The sequence below is a fragment of the Platichthys flesus genome, chromosome 4 (assembly GCF_949316205.1).
Source record: "Platichthys flesus chromosome 4, fPlaFle2.1, whole genome shotgun sequence".
Lineage (NCBI taxonomy): Eukaryota > Metazoa > Chordata > Actinopteri > Pleuronectiformes > Pleuronectidae > Platichthys > Platichthys flesus.
In genome coordinates this window covers 1,755,534-1,775,027 of record NC_084948.1, presented here as the reverse complement: position 1 = coordinate 1,775,027, position 19,494 = coordinate 1,755,534, and the positions used below count along the sequence as shown (strand labels likewise).

The window sequence follows — 19,494 nt, the reverse complement described above, 5'->3', positions numbered from 1 at the left end:
CAGTGTTTGTGTGCACTTTTCAGTCGTCCCTCCTTCTATCCTCACCTCCCCTCGTGTTTGTTTATGCTCCTCCTCCTCCTGCTTGGTATTTTTAGTGACAAATTACAGAGCACTGCAGGAAGAATAAAAAAAACTAGAGGGGGATCCGTTTCTGCAACGTGTGTCCCGCTTCCTCCCTTCTCGTTTTCCTGAGGATATCTTTTCCCTACAGGTCCTCGTCTTTTTCCCTAATGTCTCCATCTCTCAATTATTCTCTCTATATTTATCTGTGTCCTCTCTTTAACATTTCCCTCTCTTCTGCTGTCGTCCTATTTTTATTTATACCTAAAATCACTTAATCCTCCAATTGTTTTTTTGTTTCTCTTTAGATTGAGTACTGTAGCTTTGAATGTTTCCTCTCTGTCCTATATAGAATTAATCAGAGTGAGTGCATGTGTGTGTGTGTTGCCCAGTGTGACCTCCTGTTGATGTGTGTGTATCTCAAACATCTTTATCATTCTGCAGCACAGAGAGTGACAGTCAAACAGCAAGTCTGTTCTCACTTAATCTGGTTGCAGCACCAGACAGACACAGGTTACAGTGAACAGCCATCTGTTACCATCCTGTGCTCTACCATGCATGGAGGTGACTTGTCTGGCTGGCTAAATGGGTATAGTTTGCATGCATTCTGTTATGTTATGTAACGGCAATGTACATCTGTAGTTGTGCCATATCCAAGAGGAGGAATCTCCATCGATCCATCTGTTCATCCACAACAAATGCTTTTACCCTTAAATCAAGTATGTGTTTGTAGTAGAAAGGTAGTTTTGAACAGACATTTAAAGGCTTCTTTCTCAGCTTTGCTTTAGCCAGTTTCAAAGAACAAAACAAAATCAATGTTGGAACAAATGATAGTGATAAGGTATCCGCTCTCCCTTGTAGATTCATCAATGAGAGGCTCCAGCAGAAATCTCTCTCCTGTTAATAGTGTTTATAATGCAGCTCTTGGATCTCCCAGGGACAGATCTGCTGCGTTGGCAAAAAATGCTGTGGCCTAAAGGTCTTTCCATCAATCAGGGCCTCAATTACTGCATTTGTTGTCCTGAGCGTAATACACCAAGCTGACATTGGCCATAGTAGCTTATTTATCTGGACTGGATGCAGTGATTTATCTGTTCTAACTGATGAAGACTCCCAGCTGTTTTTACCATATTGTCATCAGATGACAGATGAGATTGCTCAAGATGATAATAATTATATATTTTATGTCATAGTCTCTTTCTAGACACCTATGGACAATTTACAATGTATAAAAAAGAAAAACATGAATAATTACAGAAAAATCAAGTGCTAAAACTACTTGAGGAGATTTCCCTACCTGCACGTGTGTGCCTTTGCATGTCTGTGCATGTGTTTGGGACTAATATATGCATCTTAATCTTAATCTTAACTAATAATAAGGGCTTTCATTTGATACAAACATGTCTTGCCTGTATGGGCACCACAAATTATCATATCATTTCACAAGGTACAGAATGCAACACATGCATTTTTTAATGATAATACTAAATACTAATAGACAAAATAAAAAGACATATCCAAATAATTAACTCTATATAAAATGCTGTGCCGGCAGTGTATGTATAGTGTATAATAGAAAAAAGTGCTGCCCATAGAAAAGCCATCTAAATGTGTGTGAATGTGACTTGAACTGTAAATAAATACAGTAGAGTTACTGTTAGAGTTTCCTTTCCTTCTAGTTATATTTGTTTACTTGGTGAGTTGAAGATATATGATTCCAAAGTCATCCTTACATGTGTAGAACTAGCATCAAAACTTCTGTGAGTGACATGAGGGGAGAAGAAGACCAGGTGTCCCTGTTTGTCACAGTGCATGCAGTGATGGACAGCCAGGGAGGAGGATATTTTTGTACCATTACTTGTCAGAAGACAAGGAAGAGATAAGGGGAAGAGCGAAAGAGAACATGCATGCGGGTGTGTGTGAGTGTGTGCATGGGTGAGAGAGAGATTGCTTGGGATTTGGCCATGATCCCAGTGTGGGGATGTTTGCTCTTGATATGACATTTAGTGTGACTTAAATGTGCACACACTCACGTACACAGCCACAGATGTGCATATACAGCCAACAGCAGCAGCTGTAGCAACAGCAAATCACTGACAGGAGGCCAGAGCTGGAGCTTACTCTCTGCACGTGGCACTGTGCAAAAGCCAATTGTTGCTGCAGGACACTTGGACAGACTGCGAGGGCTGACTTGCATACATAAATGCCTGTGTGCATCTTAAGCCCAAATGTGTCTGGCCAGTTATCCGGCTGGTTTTCTGTATCTTATTGAAAAAAGGTGCTGCTTCATGTCGTGGTCAGAGATCAGTGCAGCAAAGGAGTAGAATCCTCCCATCCATGGTTTCCTCTTCTACACCCCTCTGAGTCTACAGCTTTGAGCTCAGTCACGCCACAAATAAGCAGCAAAAAAACAAAACGTCAAAGACATTTTGAAATGTTCAGGGTTTGCCTCGAGGAATGTTTCACATCCTCTCGTACATAAGTGCAAACCACACTCCCAGACATGTATTATCTATTGCTTTGCTAATAATGTCTCTTCAGGCTGTTTTAAACTGACTTTCTAGACGGACATTTTTGCTGACATTCCTCTATGCAAAACAGTAGAGGAGCAGAAGGGAGGTACCTTCTGCATTCACTACAGGTGAACTGTTGATAATCTAGCTGGTTCTCGGAATCTAATATGGGCATAAGGCCGCTGTCCTTTTTACACTAGTATATTTGTAGTTGCTCAGAAAACAAAATAGTGACATGTCCGGATATAGGAGTTTGTTGGGGGTGTACTTGGAGGCTTGGAACCAACTGCATACTAGTGGATAAAGCACTGCACAATCAAAATGGGGCCACAGTGGTCTTCCAAGTTCACAGCAGGGGCTCTGCAGTGAGGAGGAACTGCAGAATTGTTTCCCTCCTGGCCACAGCTTATTAACTCTCTCTCCTTGCTCTGTCTCTACTCCTGTCCCCCTTTCCCTTTTGTTTTTTATTGCATCTTTCCCACAACCCATTTGTCATCTCTGATTCTGCTCCATATTGTCCCCCTGCCACATTTCTCTGCCTGAGCCTAGTATAACCAACATTTGTTTTCTTATCCTGTCCCTTGGTGAGTTAAGAAGGACTTTGATAAAGTCACCTAAGGGTCTAAATTGACATTAGGTGTTCTTGTTATAAAAGGAGGAAGACCTGGAAAACTACTAAAGAAAGATTGCATTTGTTGTTTTCAGTTAGCGACTACGTTAACACGGACAGCAACAATCTGAATATAGTGATCTGGTTCTGAATAAAAATTAAATTAAACTATGATTTTTACAGGACCTGCTAATAGACTATTCTATTTATATTCCTGTTTACATGTTACAGAGCCAGATTACTCTTGTCAACAATACATCGAGCTACTTGTTTACACTTGAGTAACCGTTGTGTGTTGATGTCGCAAAAGCTGAGGAAACGCCAATAGAACGTTATAATGCGATTAGACATATACATGTCTACGTAATGCGACTAAGATCAGAACAGTCCACATGTATTATCCATTATTTCTTAGTCCGAATACGACCTTGTTCAGGTCCAGGATCATGTATTGCTGCCTTTACGTACAAAAAGAGATGTGTTGATGTACAATGTATCCGTCACTGCCATGCATCCTTTATGTTGCCATGCTTGTCAAGTGATACATCCACTACAGGTCAGCACAGAGTCAGGATTTTCCGACAACAATAAACATAACGTAGGGGAAAGAGGTTGTGATAATGTACCTTTTAAGATAGAGGCATACTGTGGCCATGTTATAGACTGAAGTGGTGCAACTTACCATTTTCAAAAAATGTCTTTAAAACGTCAAGCCGTTCTTGACATTTCTTCCTTGTGTACTATATGCATCTCTCAACAGCTACACTACCCCTCACAATTTTTCTGGTGGTACTGCTCCATTAAGTTTAAGTTTTGTTCTAAAAGCTTTCACATGATGTCCACAAATTCAGATAAGATGAACGCAGGCTATGGACCAAAGGCTCCGTCCATATCCCTATACGTATAGGGACAACTAAATGTAAAATCTGATATCTACCAATTTGCATGTTTATATTTAAACAACTTATTATTTGACCAATTCGCTGGGCAGTGAAATACAAGACTAAGTTTAATTCAGGCGGCCCTGCTTTCATTAGAGTAAGGGCCTTTTCTGATGTGTTCTGTTGTAAATTTAAAGTACTCATCAAAGGCATTTATCATGTCGACAGTACCCTGAAGATCCTCACAGTCTCCAGAAGTAGACGGGGAACAAGCGGAGAAAGAGAAGAGGGAGGGGTGTGTGATATGCAACACTGGTCCCAGGCTGGCATGGAACAGTGACAGTTGCAGATATTGACATGCGCTGCCTTTACGTGCGCTGCCAAGTGGCAAAGTCCAGAGTGAACTTATATGGAAGTGACACATATTCATCCATCTGATATTGATATACCTGGTGAACATCATAGTTTCCTGTGTGTGATGTATATTTGTGAAGTGACAACCGGTATCCATAGTGCCCAATGAAATGAAATGAAAAGTCTCATCTGAAAGGTCAGAGAAACTAGTTGTTGTCATATTGTGTTCAGGCCAAAGGGCTCTGACATTGATTCATGTATTTTAGGGAAATTATTCAACCCATGCCTTATTTGAGAGATGGAGTTCAATGCAAATGTGACATGGTTTTGATGATTGAGAATGATTTAAACAAAAGGATCTATTTCAAAGATAGTTTGGGGGACTTTTGCCTTTTTTAAGAGTTCAGTGCAAACATTAACTGGGGTGGGAGAATGGGGGAAGTTACGCAGCAAAGGGCCGGGTCAGAACTGAACCTGCTGACAGTGTGCTGGAATCCAACCCATTTTCCTTTTTTGGGCCTTTGTTAAACACTGCAGCACTTTTATTTTGTGTGACAAATGTTACAATATTTGAGTTGTAAAAGAAATGTACCCTCATATTTCCTCAATCCACCTGATTTGTCTTTCCTCACACTGAGAACACATATGCACACTCACTTTTCGTCTACCCTCTCACCGTCTCTCTGCCCACAGCTTTGTGTCACCCTGCCTGCTTCCTTCCGCCTGTATATCCCCTGCAGACGTTGGTGGCTGTGTCCGTCCCACTGTTACAAAGTATCCCACAGGGGCTTAATCCGCTTCTCAGTTTCCTGTCCCCTACTGCCACTCTCCGACATCTCCACCGGGTACTTAAATTACCTCTGAATCGCCACCTGAATTTAAATCAGTTAGTTTATTTATAGCTGCTTTTTAACAGGTTCTTCTATCCAGAGGTAAGAGGGTCACAGCTTCAATGAGAACCCAAAAATTGTAACAGGCTTGTCTATGTTAGGTTTCTACAAAGTGAGGGTAATTAAGCATTTTAATTAAGTCTGGGAGTACAAGACTAAAGTTATGCTCTTTGGCCTGGATTTAAATAGTTTTAGGAAATGTAAAAACAGTCAGTGGTTTCACTCTTTATTAGCTTTTTTTAATTCCTACACACACAGCTATCAACACTAGAAAGTGTTGTGATGTCTTTTCTCAAACTGTTTTCTGGCTGTGAGGAAAATATCAGCCACCAGGACATGTTCAAAGCAAAGTGCACTTAAACTCTAGGTCTTTGTACATAACTAATCGTGTGTTAATGCTTTATGCAGAAGCATCACCCCCTGATACACACACACACTCCATCTCCTCCTCCAGCACTCTCTTTCTCACTGGAGTTGTGAACATTTCAAGTGGTGGGGCACATGAATGGTTTGACAGGCTGCCATGGTAACTGCACGCCCGAGACATAGCAGGGTGTCGCCACATTGGTGTTGCCATGACAGCTTGGTAAACAGCACACCCTCCTCTCAAATAGATAGAGAATTGTCTATAACTTTGGGTGCGTTCGGCTCAAATCTACACCGCTATTAAAATGAAACTGAAACTATTCAATCCTGTCAAGCATGCCAGTCCTCAGTCGTTAAGATGAATGAATCAACTGCCCACAGCTGTTATTTACATATCACGTCTGTGATTGTGTGGTCCATTTGACCATCTCTGTCCCACGGGTGCAACAACAATGAGAACAGGTCTCCTAAGTAGGTCAGTTGTTGGTGTGAGGCTGGGCTGGCTTATCTGGGCACACAGTTGTCCAGCTCAGTGGTCCAGCTCCCTTTGTTCCACAGCACGGCTCCGCTCAGCGCTCCCACAGAGGCAGCCAGCACTGCCGCAGCCCCAGGGTCAAGTCTTTCCAGCAGCAGAGCTCGGGGCTCCTTTTGCTTAATAATTGAGACACATGGGTGATTACTGACTGCGGTAATCTTTATGTATGTTTGAATGGATTCATTGATTAATTAACCTTTTCTGGCATGTTCAGACAACCAGCCAGGGTTGGTTTAGTGTTAATAGGATGTCACTCAAAAAAGAATGAGCAGTGGAAATGCTGTTTTTTAATAGTAGCACAGATTTTAGCTGATTCCATTTAAATGATGCATATTCTGCTCATATTCAGGTTTGTAATTTTTATTTGTATTAATACTTGAAAAGGTTTACATGCTTACATGCTTGTTAACATACATCTTCAGAAAACACATCACTCTCCTCATACTGTTCATTGCTCCCTCTTTCTAAAACACCTGCTTATAGCTCCTGTCTCTTTAAGGCCCCCCTCCTGATAAAGCCCATTCTGCTCTGATTGGCCTGCTGGCCCACTCTTTTGTGATTGGTCGACCACCTCCACCATATGTAGGAATTGACGGCCTCCGCTTTCACTTTACCGGGTTTTGTTAGGTAGCATGTCTGAAGGGGGAGCTCCCTTGTCAAGGACTTCGGTATTTTTTAATTTGCAGACCTTTTAGATACAAAAAAAAAAAAAACGACATAAAAATATATCTGTATTTCTAGGTTTCTCGTTTCTAGAAACATTTTCATCAATAAGCTCATAAATGCTACAGTAAATGTGAAATGAAAGTGTGTAAGACTGGTAAGCCAGTAATGGGCACCCAGTTCCAGTCCTGGGTAAAGCCTGTCAGGGTTTGTCCATAGGAAGGTGACATTTACAGCAGGGGGCTGATTGATTGAAGGAGGTAGAAAAGCTGATGAATCACTAAAATCAAAATGTACAAAACACATGGCTCATAACTCAGCTTGTAGATGAATCAAGTGACTATTTAGTCACTGAAGCTTAGCCACTTAGGAGATTTGAAAATTCAGGCAGATAAAAACAGATAAATACATGACATATGGCAGTGGATGGATTTGCATTTTCTCTTGCCAGTTTACTGAAAATGTATGGTGGATGACAAGGAAGCCTGACTAGACCCTAAAACCTAAGCAGTTAGATGGAATTAAGTAATTGTTGTTAATGAAAACTGGATAATAAAAATTCACAATCTACTCTTTTAATATCGAAATCCTCCATAAAAAGGAATAACAAGATGGATAATTCTAAAAATCATTATCTCTATAAATTAAATCTCATAATCCTCACAGAAAATGTTTTTAGTAAAGTCCAACCACCATAGGAGAAAGTCGGTGCAGTGTTTAAATAATTTCTATATGCACAATATGTAGCAGCAAATCAGGTTAAAAATTAATTAACTCCCCCCTCCTATTTGCCATGGCTATTGAATCTCTGGCCATCTGGCTACGCCAGGAGAATGGGTTTGAGGGCATCATCAGAGCTGGGAAAGTTCACAAATTATCGTTGTATGCCGATGACCTCCTCTTATACATGTCTAATCCAGCTGCCTCTCTCCCTGTGGTTCTAGATATCTTTGACAAATTTGGGTCCTATTCAGGTTATAAACTTAATATCCACAAGAGTGAAGTTCTTCCCATTAATTCTGCGTCAAAAAATATACCTCAGTCCTTATTCCCTTTCAAACATGCTACAGGTGGATTTAAATATCTGGGGGTGCATATTACTGATTCAATGAGTCATCTTTTCTCTAAAAATTTCTCTCCTCTAGTTGAGAAATGTAAACTAGATTTTGTCAGATGGTCTGGTCTTCCACTATCCCTTGTGGGTCGAGTTCATTTGGTTAAGATGGTTGTTTTACCGCAGTTTTTATATCTTGTTTCACATATCCCTGTCCTTATTAAAAAGTCCTTTTTTAGCTCGCTCGACCAACTAATAGGTTCTTTCCTCTGGAGCAATAAAAATCCACGTATCAGAAGATCAGTGCTACAGCTCCCGAAGGCTCTTGGTGGCTTAGCTTTGCCTAATTTCCTACACTATTACTGGTCCTATAATATTTATAAACTTTTATACTGGATTAATAACACAGCAGATGACCAGTGCCCCGTGTGGGTGGATATGGAACTTGCATCTTCCAAGCTCTCTCTTCATTCCCTGGTTTGCTCCCAGCTCCCTCTAGCTGCCCCCAACTTTACCTCCAATCCAGTGGTAACTAATTCTGTTAGAATCTGGATTCAAATGAGGAAGAACCTAGGCCTTCATAGGGGCTCAAACCTCTCTCAATTACTAACAATCACCTATTTCCGCCTTCTTGCACTGACTTGAACTTTCGGACATGGTTCAACAAAGGGATAACAAATTTTAAGGACCTTTACAACCAAGGGACTTTTATGTCGTTTTTAGAGCTCTCAAGAAAATTTGACCTGCCTAATTCCCATCTATTTCGTTTTTTTCAGACAAGGCATTTTGTTCAGAATCAGAACCCCAAATTCCCCAGTCGTCCCCCAGAAACATTGATTGATTCAATACTGGCTCTTGATCCCGGACAAAAGCGGCTAATTTCTAGCATTTACAGCCTTATCAACTCTTCTCTCGATAGCCCAGCATCAGGCCCCAAGTATTCTTGGGAGCAAGAGCTTGGAGTCACACTACCTGATGATTATTGGGAACAAGTATTACGGTTGGTTCATTCCTCTTCAATCTGTGTGAGGCATGGCCTCCTACAATGTAAAGTAGTGCACAAAGTTCACTACACTAACTTGAGGCTATCTCGAATTTATGCCAATGTAACTGACTCCTGTAACAGGTGCAAACAATCCCCAGCAGATCATTCTCATATGTTCTGGTCCTGTCCCGGGCTTGCCACATTCTGGTCTGAAATCTTTAAAACTCTTGGCACAGCATATAACACTACGATCTCTCCTCAACCTCTCTTGGCTTTGTTTGGGGCCCCCCTACAGCCTTTTGCCTCTAGAGTTATACAGAATGTCCTTGCCTTTACCACCCTGTTGGCCAGACGCCTTATACTCTTTAAACAGAAACACCCTCAACCCCCATCTCACAGTAGGTGGGTTGAAGAGGTTTTACTGTTCATGAGTCTTGAAAAGCTTAGATTTTCCCTGAATGGTTCCTGAAATTCATTTGAAAAGACTTGGAGACCTCTCTTAAGTCATATTGAGTCTTTGACATCTCTGCGTTATGGTGATGACTGAGCCCCCCCCTCCCCCCCATTTATTTTATTTTTAATAACAATTCACCCTTCCCCTTTAATTATTTATTTTATTTTATTTTATTTATTTATTTATTTTTATATTTGGTTGTTTTTTCGTGTTTATAGGTTTGTTATGGGTGCTGGGGATGGGAATGTGGGAGGGATAAAAAGATGGGAAAAAATGTAAGATGGAAGTATTCCCTGTTATATTGTTGTATCTCGTGAAACTACTCCCAATAAACAAAAATATAAAAAAAAAAAAAAATAATTAACTTAGTGGTTAATCCTTTCAAATATGAATACAAAGTAAATATTTTGCTGAAATCAACTGATGTCAACACTGCAGCAGGAAACAGTATTGACCAAAAGTGCATTTGACAATGCATTAAAGTGCAGTTTGAATGGTCGAGGGTCTGAATATCACACAGTTTAAAATAGATCATGAATTAAAATTATTAAAAAAAAAAAAGGGTTAGGGTTAATTTTATTAGATGGACTATACGTGTTTAGGGGGCTGAATCAAAAAAAGTTAATATTGGTTTAGTAATTGTGTATTCATTGTAATTATTGGTTGCATTGGTGTCAAGGCACTGGCAACATCTACTGTACAAACACACACTGCATGTATATGTACTTGTATAAATATATTTGCTTGTGTGTATATGTATGGATGTTTATATTTTTGTTACATATATACAGGCACATATATTTATATATAGGGGAGAGAGGGGTAATGTGGGACATTTTTTACATTTGCTCCCCTCTAGGCGAGCTTAAATGATATATTAGTAAAATTTACACATTTCCCATTAATTCAGGATGTTTTCTAGCCACGGAAATGATCAGAATGTCTTCAGGACAAAGGGCAGTGAAAATATGATTGTTTTAAAAAAAGTGATCTTGTGTCCCACTTTACCCCAGTTAAGGGGTAAAGTGGTCCACTTACATTTTCCACTTTAAAACTACCATAACAACAAATGTTGTAATAGCTTAAATCCTGACAGCTAGATTAAAACAACAACTAATATCGGACTAGTAACAGAATCATGGGGATTGGTCAACTAAGCACATTTATGATTATTATGATTCATGTGATCTCTTTCACACCCTAGCTTACCTGCACATTGTTTCTCTGTCTAATTGGCAGGGACAGGGATATTGTTTTTCTCTGCGTATTCAAATGCCAGTTCACGGCACTTAACTGGAGCAAGGCCATGGAACTGGTCAGCTAGTTGTTTCAAGTGTTTGGCAAGCTCCTCCTCCATTTCATCTGTGAATATTCTCTTTACCTCAGCTACTGCACCCCAGGCTACTGATTTTACTTTCCCTTTCTCTTTTTTCTTTATGAATCTTTTGAGGGTTATCTTATCAATATTTCTATCCCTTCCAGCTTTTCTTGAGGACTTCTTTTATTGCATGACCTCAGCGGCTACACTCTCCATCTCTGCGAGGGGTGTTTGGCCCCTGGTTGTCTTCCTGGAGTATAGTTTCTTGGCATGATGGCTTTTCTACAATGTTTAATAAAACATATATAATGTAATATAACCCTAGAATATGTTTAAGACTAAACTTAAGTTGTGCTTCATGGTGGGTAAAGTGAGACACTGTCTCACTCTACCCCACAGCATCTGTCCCACTTTACCCCACAGCCACCGTTTTAGAAAAAACAACATATCTTAGCAATTCAGGCTAATCTTCAGCTAGCATCAATCACATGGTTTAATATGTTGGAAGTTCACCAACATATATGATGTAAGTTTTCTACCTGAATCAATTTGTTTTGACACAACAGTTGATTAAGTTCAAAGCAAGAAAATCTACTTTTACATGCAAAAAAACACATTTTTGTGAAAAAAACATACTTTCCACAGCACCAACTTTTCCTTCCTGGCAAGCGGGGAATGGGAGGGGCTTGAAAACATAATGGTCACATGACCACAGATGTGATCCGTTGCCTAGATACAGGGGGTGTCTCACATTACCCGCTCTTCCCTACTGCTAAATGAAAGATACATATATATATATAGGGTGTGTGTGTAGCTATCTATATATGTATATTTCTGTATATACATACATATTTATAAAGATATACATGTTTCACGGTTGTGTGTATTTGTGTTTGTGTGTTTGTGTGTATGTGCGTGTAGCTCGTTTATTGTGTGATTTAGTGGGAGATTCAAATGTAAAGTGACCTGAATGCTGGTGATGTCAGCCCCTCCATTCATGAAGCACATGAATAATTGAGGAAGCAGCAGGCTCAGTGCACTAGCAGCAAGTAGAGGTGGAATGCAAAGTGAAAGCCATCTCTTTTTCTCTCTCTCCTTCTCTCTCTCTCATTTGCTCTGCCGCTGTGCCTCACCCCCCCCCCCCCCCCCTCTCTCTCTCTCTCTCTCTCTCTCTCGGTCCACTTGCACATTCTCCCTCAATCTCACTCCATCTATTGTCAGTCTGCAGCCGTGAGCAGCAATCACCAGAAAAGGGCCTTTACTATAACGGATGTAGCAATCAGACAGACGAAGAGAACGGGGGAATGGAAAAGTGCAGGATGCCAAGATAGAACAGGAGCTTATCAGCCTTAATTAGACAAAAGGGAAGAGAGTGAATGATAGAGAGAGGACGAGGGGGAAAAAAACTGATCCGGATCGTCTGTGGTTTCTCTCCGTCTGTCGGGAAAGCCCGTTCGTGTTATCTTCCTCTACTGCGCTAGATTCCACCTCCTTTTCCTCCCATCCTTCTGGCATGCTCCGGAACTCATCCACCCTCCTCCCCCTTATCCTTCATCCCTCTCTCATCTCTCCTGTTCCCCCCTCCTCCTCCTCTCTTTCCTCCTATGCCTCATCCACGGCTCCCATTGCGTGAATGAAGCCGTTTGAAAAGGGCTGATCGCTGTGGAGCGGCTCTCTACATGGCTACGACCAGGTTAGTGCTAGGAACCACTGACTGCCTACCTGCCTGCACTAGGGCAAAATTGCACGGAGGCTGCATAATGATTAGTTTCCATGCTTGGCAAGATCAGCATGAGCTATTTAGAAAGAGAGTCCAAGGAAGGGGAGGAGGAGGAGGGGCAGCTGCACTTCAGACCACCAATGCCTTTTCTTTGGCAGGTGGTGTTAAGGGTGATGTAAGCTGGTTATTAGGAGATCAGAGCTAGCAGGGCAAGATCAGTGGCCCTAAGCCTGCTAAAGAAAATCTCCCTGCGTGCCTCTTCCATCTTCTCTCTCTCACTCTCTCACTCTCTATCTTTCCATTCTATTTGTCCATCTACCTTTTCTCTTCTACACGGAGAGAGGAAGGACGAGTTCAGTGCACAGTCTGTTGAATGATCCAGTGGATGAACAGCTCATTGCTTGGGGCTGCCTACGAGGACATGGTGGTGTTTGAGTGTGTGGCGGTGACCAATGAGGGCTGTCGCTGTCTGGACGGCTGTTACGGCGAGGTGTTGAGGGACTGTGTCTTTCAGCAGCGGTATGGTGGCAACAGTGTTTGTGTGTGTGTATGTGTGTGTGTTGAACGTGTGTGTGTGTGTGTTATTGCTGACAGAGGAGATGAGTGGGGTAGGATGGGTCCGGTTATATAATACATGCATTTCATGGGTGTATTTAAATGTGAGCGTGTTTCGAGTTTGCAGTATTTTGTAGATAATGTATGACATCACTAGTGTGACGTTTCATTTGAAGCAAATGGAACTGTAATTTAGTTATGTAATACATGAGCACATGTGCTTGGCGTCCACACGCATGCCCATGTTTATGTCTGCCTCTGTGTACTGCATGCACATTCCTGTGCGTACATGCGCAGTGATTGCTCTTGCTCCTCGTGGCCTTTTCAAACCAAGCGGAGCTGAGGGGCCAATGCCAGATGGGATTTTTCCAGGGTCAGCAAAACTGAGAAAACAAGTGGGGCCCTCGGAAAGGCCCGGAACGGCCCGGAACTCTGTTCTATTGTGAAGCCGAGCATTTGGACAGCTTGAGCCCGTTGGATTTAGGGCTTTAGAGCTTATTTAAAGAAAAGACTGTAACAAAGTGGCACAAGCAGCTTGCTTGTTTCCCTCTGTGTTTTTTTCATGCTTTCTATATGTGAGAACTTGACCTATTTTATTGATCGACATGTAGGGATCCTGTTTGATCAGCACCTAGAAGTTGTCTGTCTGTCTGTCTGTCTGTCTGTCTGTCTGTCTGACTGTGTAGAGCTCTGCAGATGAATTCTGTGCTCAAGTCAACAGGACATTTCATTTGGTCACCTAGATTGCATCAAATCCACTTTACCCAGGGTTTTTCCGTCTCTGCTTTACCGTTCATGATATTATGACAGAAAAACAAACTGCTAGCCAGTTAGCAGTTTTTCCCTCCACTATTGATCACTCATAATAGATCATGATTATGTGTTTCTGTTTGCTGTGTAATGTTAATAAAACTTGAACACCTCATCTGTGAATATGATTTGTGCCTGAGAAGCATCAATTAGATTTTTATTGGCAATGGTGGTGAAGCCAACAAGTTTTGTTATTATTTTGAGTGAGAGACCCCTTGTGGCCAAAGTTACATATTTATGTTAAATTACAGCACTGGGTAGTGAGAATTTCCTCAGTTATTAGTTTCTATCCATCTCATTTTTCAAACTGTTCAAAGTCACTTTTGGTACCTGAAATGATTGTATATAGGGTCCCATGCAGAATGTATTATAACTGATTTATTATATATTACTATGAGAGATATTATAGAATTAGTTATTACAACCTTTTTTTGGAGCAACTTGAATCAAGGAGGTCTTAATTCGCTTGCACGTCAAACCAGATAATCTAAACAACTACAGAATGAATACCATAGTGAACAAAGGTGTTATGAAATACCCATAAATATGACATTGTGGCAAGACAAGGAAAGGCAGAGACGCAGGTACTGTTTACTGTCGTTTATTCAGTAGCAAGGAAGAACTGGCACATGTTCCCCATACGGGAAGTATATATAGCTACAGCCTCTAACATTACCCATCAACCCACTGGGTGAGAGGACACACCCATGAGTGCACGCCACACAGCCCCCCCCCCCCCCCCCGAACACCCAGAGGGAAAAAAAAAATTGGACAAAAGTCAGAACCTTCCAGGGGGTTTAACGAGGCGACCATAACGGCTACGCCGACCCCCGTCTGCAAACGCAGGGGTGGAACAGGCAGAAGGGACATCATTTACAACAGGCACAGGATCAGGAGGCACAACTGGAGAAAACAACACAGGTGTCTTAGAAGGGGGGCGACCACGACGGGGAACCCGGGCCGGTAGCACCTCTTCGCCGGCCAACAGATGAGCTGGCTTAAGCCTGTCTAACGAAACGCGCTCCCTGCGCCCGCCCATGTCCAGAATGAAACTTTTAGAACCCGCCTCTAACACTCTAAACGGGCCGTCATACGGGGGCTGGAGGGGAAACCGTTGAGCATCGTGACGCACGAAAACAAACCGAGTGGTCGCGAGATCCGTTGGCACGAAAGACCGAGGAGAAAAATGATGCACGGGCACCGGTGCACAAGCGGCCTGCGACGCAGGACGCGCAACAGGAACCGGAAAGGGGGCCGAGCTCTGAGGCAGAAACTCCCCTGGGACGCGGAGCGGCTGACAGAGCACCAACTCTGCAGGCGAGGCATCCAGGTCAGCCTTAGGAGCCGAGCGCAACCCGAGCATCACCCACGGCAACCGATCCCACCAGTTTGCATCTGAGAGCGCAGCCTGCAATGACGCCTTAAGCGACCGGTGAAAACGTTCACACAAACCGTTAGCCTGGGGGTGGTGGGCAGTGGTACGGTGAACCTGTGTGCCCAAAGACTTTGCTAGCGCCGACCAGAGATCCGAAATGAACTGCGGGCCTCTGTCAGAGTGACATCAGACGGTGCACCAAAACGCGAGACCCAAGCTGAAAGAAAAGCGCGTGCCACGTGCGCAGATGTCGTGGAAAACAGAGGAACCGCCTCTGGCCACCTAGTGGTCCGATCTACCATGGTAAGGAGATGTGTAAAACCCTGGGAAGGGGGAAGAGGCCCCACAAGGTCGATATGCACATGATCAAAACGCTTGGCCGGAATCAAAAATGGATCGAGGGGCGCTCTAGTGTGCTGGTGAACTTTTGCGCGCTGACACGCCACACATGTGGCCGCCCACTCTTTGACCTCTTTGCGAAGGCCAGGCCACACAAACTTCGAAGACACCAACTTCACCGACGCCCGGACACCCGGATGAGAAAGAGAGTGCACCATATCAAAGACCCGACGGCGCCAAGCAACTGGCACCACCGGGCGGGGGCGGCCCGTGGAGACGTCGCAAAGGAGGGCAGGCCCACCATTTTGCACCACTGCCGCACCACATGTTGGATGTCCGTTGTGAATTCGGAGATCGCCGCTAGATGGCACTGCTGGCGAGCAGACCATGGCTCTGTCACCTTCGCCATAGCAAACGTCAATGGTTTGTGGTCAACATAGGCTGTGAAAGGGCGGCCTTCCAGCAGGAAACGGAAATGACGCGTAGCCAGGTACAACGCTAACAGTTCTCGGTCAAACACGCTGTATTTTCGCTCACTGTCTCGCAAACCGCGGCTAAAAAATGCAAGGGGCTGCCACGCACCCGCAACACGCTGATCCACAACTGCACCGACAGCCACATCCGAAGCATCGGTCGTGAGGGCGATGGGCGCCCGAGACGCGGGGTGCGCCAGAAGCGCCGCGTTAGCCAGGGCAGCCTTAGCCCCCTCAAAAGCCTGGATCCTCCCAGGGGTCCAGTCAACCTGGTCCTTGGCTTTCTTAAGCTTCAAAGCACCATACAATGGTTGCAGGAGTTGGGCCGCACGAGGCAAGAAACAATTGTAAAAGTTTACCATGCCCAAAAACTCCTGTAGCGACCTGACCGAGACCGGACGGGGAAAATCCGCAACTGCATGCACCTTCGAGGGCAAAGGAACCGCACCCTGCGACGAAATGCGATGGCCCAAAAAGTCTATGACAGACAGCCCAAACTGGCACTTGGCTTGTGTTGACAATGAGACCATGTCCATCAAGGCGCTGGAAAACCTGCCTAAGGTGCGACAAATGCTCATCAACCGACGGGCTGGCCACCAAGATGTCGTCCAAATAGACGAAAACAAACGCGCGGTCACGTAACACTGAGTCCATCAAGCGCTGAAACGTCTGCGCTGCGCCTTTAAGGCCGAACGGCATTCGCAGGAACTCGAAAAGCCCAAATGGTGTAATGACTGCAGTCTTGGGCACGCCTCTGACCGCACAGGCACCTGATGATAATCTCTTACCAAATCGATTTTAGAAAAAATTGTCATGCCCGCCAGGCGAATCGAAAAATCCTGAACATGCGGAATGGGATAACGGTCATGGGCCGTAATGTTATTTAAACAGCGGAAGTCCTCGCACGGCCGCCAAGACCCTTCCGCCTTGGGCACCATGTGGAGCGGCGAAGCCCACGGGCTGTTGGACCGCCTAACGATCCACAAACGCTCCATGGTAGCAAACTCCTCCTTCGCGGTGGCTAACTTCACGGTGCCGAGGCGACGCGAACGTGCGAAAACGGGCGTACCCGCAGTGGGAATGAAATGTTCCACGCCGTGTTTAGTAACCCTGGCAGAAAATGCGGGCGTTGTTAGCGAAGGAAATTCCGCCAGTAAGCGCTGGAAGACATCCTTTGACTCCGCGAAATTAGCGTGTGTTAACGGCCCGGGTCCCCCTGTCTGACACGGAAAAGACGCAAAAGACACAGCATCAATGAGCCTGCGATTAGCTACATCCACTAACAACCCATTAGTGCACAGAAAATCTGCTCCGATAATAGGAACCGTAATGGAGGCTACAACAAAGTCACACAGAAATTTGCGTCCATTGAAACACACAGTCACAAACTTGGTACCAAACGTCTCTATAGCCGAACCGTTAGCCGCTGTCAGACGCGGACCACTGCCACAGGCCGAGAGGTCCGTAGCTGCAGGAGGGAGAAGGCTCTTCTGCTAGCCAGAGTCCACCAGGAACTGATTACCTGATATGGAGTCATGAACGAACAGCAGCTCCTCTTGCTCGCCAGCGCCCACGGCTGCTACCGAGCGCCGGCTCTTCCGTTTCCCGGTGCCTCGAACGCGCACGGAGGAACGCAGCGGCGCGCCTTGCTGCCGAAGCGCTGATGGAAGAAACACAGCTGGCCACGCTGTCTGCGGGTGGAAACTGCAGCCGTCAATGCCGGAACCTCGTCTTCCAACGTCGGCTGCAAGGACTCCACGGCCACACTTTGCACGGAGACGTTCCTCGAAGTCAGCAGGATCCGGTCCGCCTGCTCAGCCAATCCACGGAAGTCGCCGGCCGCCAAACAAGAAGAGTTGGCGAGGGCTGCGCGCACCTGCAGCGGGAGCTGGCGCAGAAAGATGTGCGGGAACAGGAAACCATCATCCTCGGAGCCCAGCAACGACAGCATCTCGTCCATCAGGTCCACTGCCGAACCATCGCCCAAACCGGGAAGCGACAGTAGCTTGTCCGCTCTCTCCGCGGCTGACAAGCTGTAGCGCCGGAGGAGAAGCTGCTTGAGGGCGGCGTACTTTCCGCGCAGCGGCGGGGCTCGCAGGAGCTGCATCACGCACCGGGTGGATTGCTGGTCCAAAGCCGCGACCACCAAAAAAACCTGGAGTCATCTGCCGTTACTCCTCGCAGATGGAAAAGAGCCTTGACGTGCAGAAACCACGGCGCGGGGTCGTTCTGCCAAAACTCCGGCAGTTTAACGTGCTCCGCGGAGCTGGTTGGTCGCGGAAGCTGCGGCGCCATGGTCGTTGTGGAGACACGGTCCACGGGCGCCGGGGAAGAAAATACGTCTTCCCCCGATGAGGAAGGGACACTATCCTCCTCTACCTCGAACATGTCCAAAAAACGGGGTCACCAATGTTGCAAGACAAGGAAAGGCAGAGACGCAGGTACTGTTTACTGCTGTTTATTCAGTAGCAAGGAAGAACTGGCACATGTTCCCCATACGGGAAGTATGTATAGCTACAGCCTCTAACATTACCCATCAACCCACTGGGTGAGAGGACACACCCATGAGTGCACGCCACAATATATGGATAATTGTATAAAGAGGTTCAGAAATCATTCATCAAACGCGCAATGTCCGAGCCACTGTGGGCCTTGATGCATTTTCAGTCAGTTCACTGTTGCTATAGCAATATTATTGTAGTGTGTATGTAGCAGCAGCTGCTTGTGTCAGCTGGGTGCTCGCTCCCTCCATCCACCCATACAGGTTAGAAGAGCTATCTACTGTGTGAATGGGTCTGCAGGGGAGGGAAAATTGCCTAATTTGTGTTTTAGTTTTTTTACGAGTATGTATGAGCAGCATGGACCCCCACATGGTCACAGCCATAATTTTCGGGAATACATTCCTGAATTTGTCTTGCATTGTCTTGTAATATTTGCTCATCTACATCATGCAAGATTGTCATTTCATTATGCAAAACTATTGCAAGGTAATCGAATACATATTGTGAGATAATGCAAAAAATATTGCAAGAGTGACTCAGCATGGGCTCTGTAACATTATTATTATTATTCTTTGGAGTGATCGACTGTGGTTTTGGGAAGCATGTTCAGTTGCTCTTGGGTTAGATGGGAGGTAGGTGAAGATCTTCAAACATTTTCCATAAAGTCCGGCAGTCCCAGGTTCAAATGAAAACTAAATATGATTAGATTCTCTTCATAGTCCCATTGCTTCTAATTTCTTCAAACTGGTATCCATATAACTAAGATTTATTGATTTTATTTTGATATAGCTATGCTATTACTGAATTGAATCATGTAGAACTCAGTTTACCTCGTACTTTCACAAAATCCTTTCTAAGAAAGACAGTTACGTAAATCAAATCCTAAGTCTATCTGTGGATTAGCAGAAAGCACATCAAACTTGCACATTTTCCATGATGTGATTCAGAGAAATGTTTATCCTCTTTGCCAGGCTGCAACTCTCATGATCTTCCCTGTCATGGTTGAAATTTGTGAAAAGGAGCTGATCATAAGCTTTG

At 44.3% G+C, this 19,494-nt stretch overlaps 1 protein-coding gene across 2 annotated transcripts in view; it reads left to right on the top strand.

Annotated features, from left to right (window-relative positions):
* The window catches only part of gramd1bb (GRAM domain containing 1Bb), a 54,778-nt gene that overhangs the window by 1,001 nt on the left and 34,283 nt on the right, over positions 1-19,494 (top strand). The window lies entirely within an intron of this gene.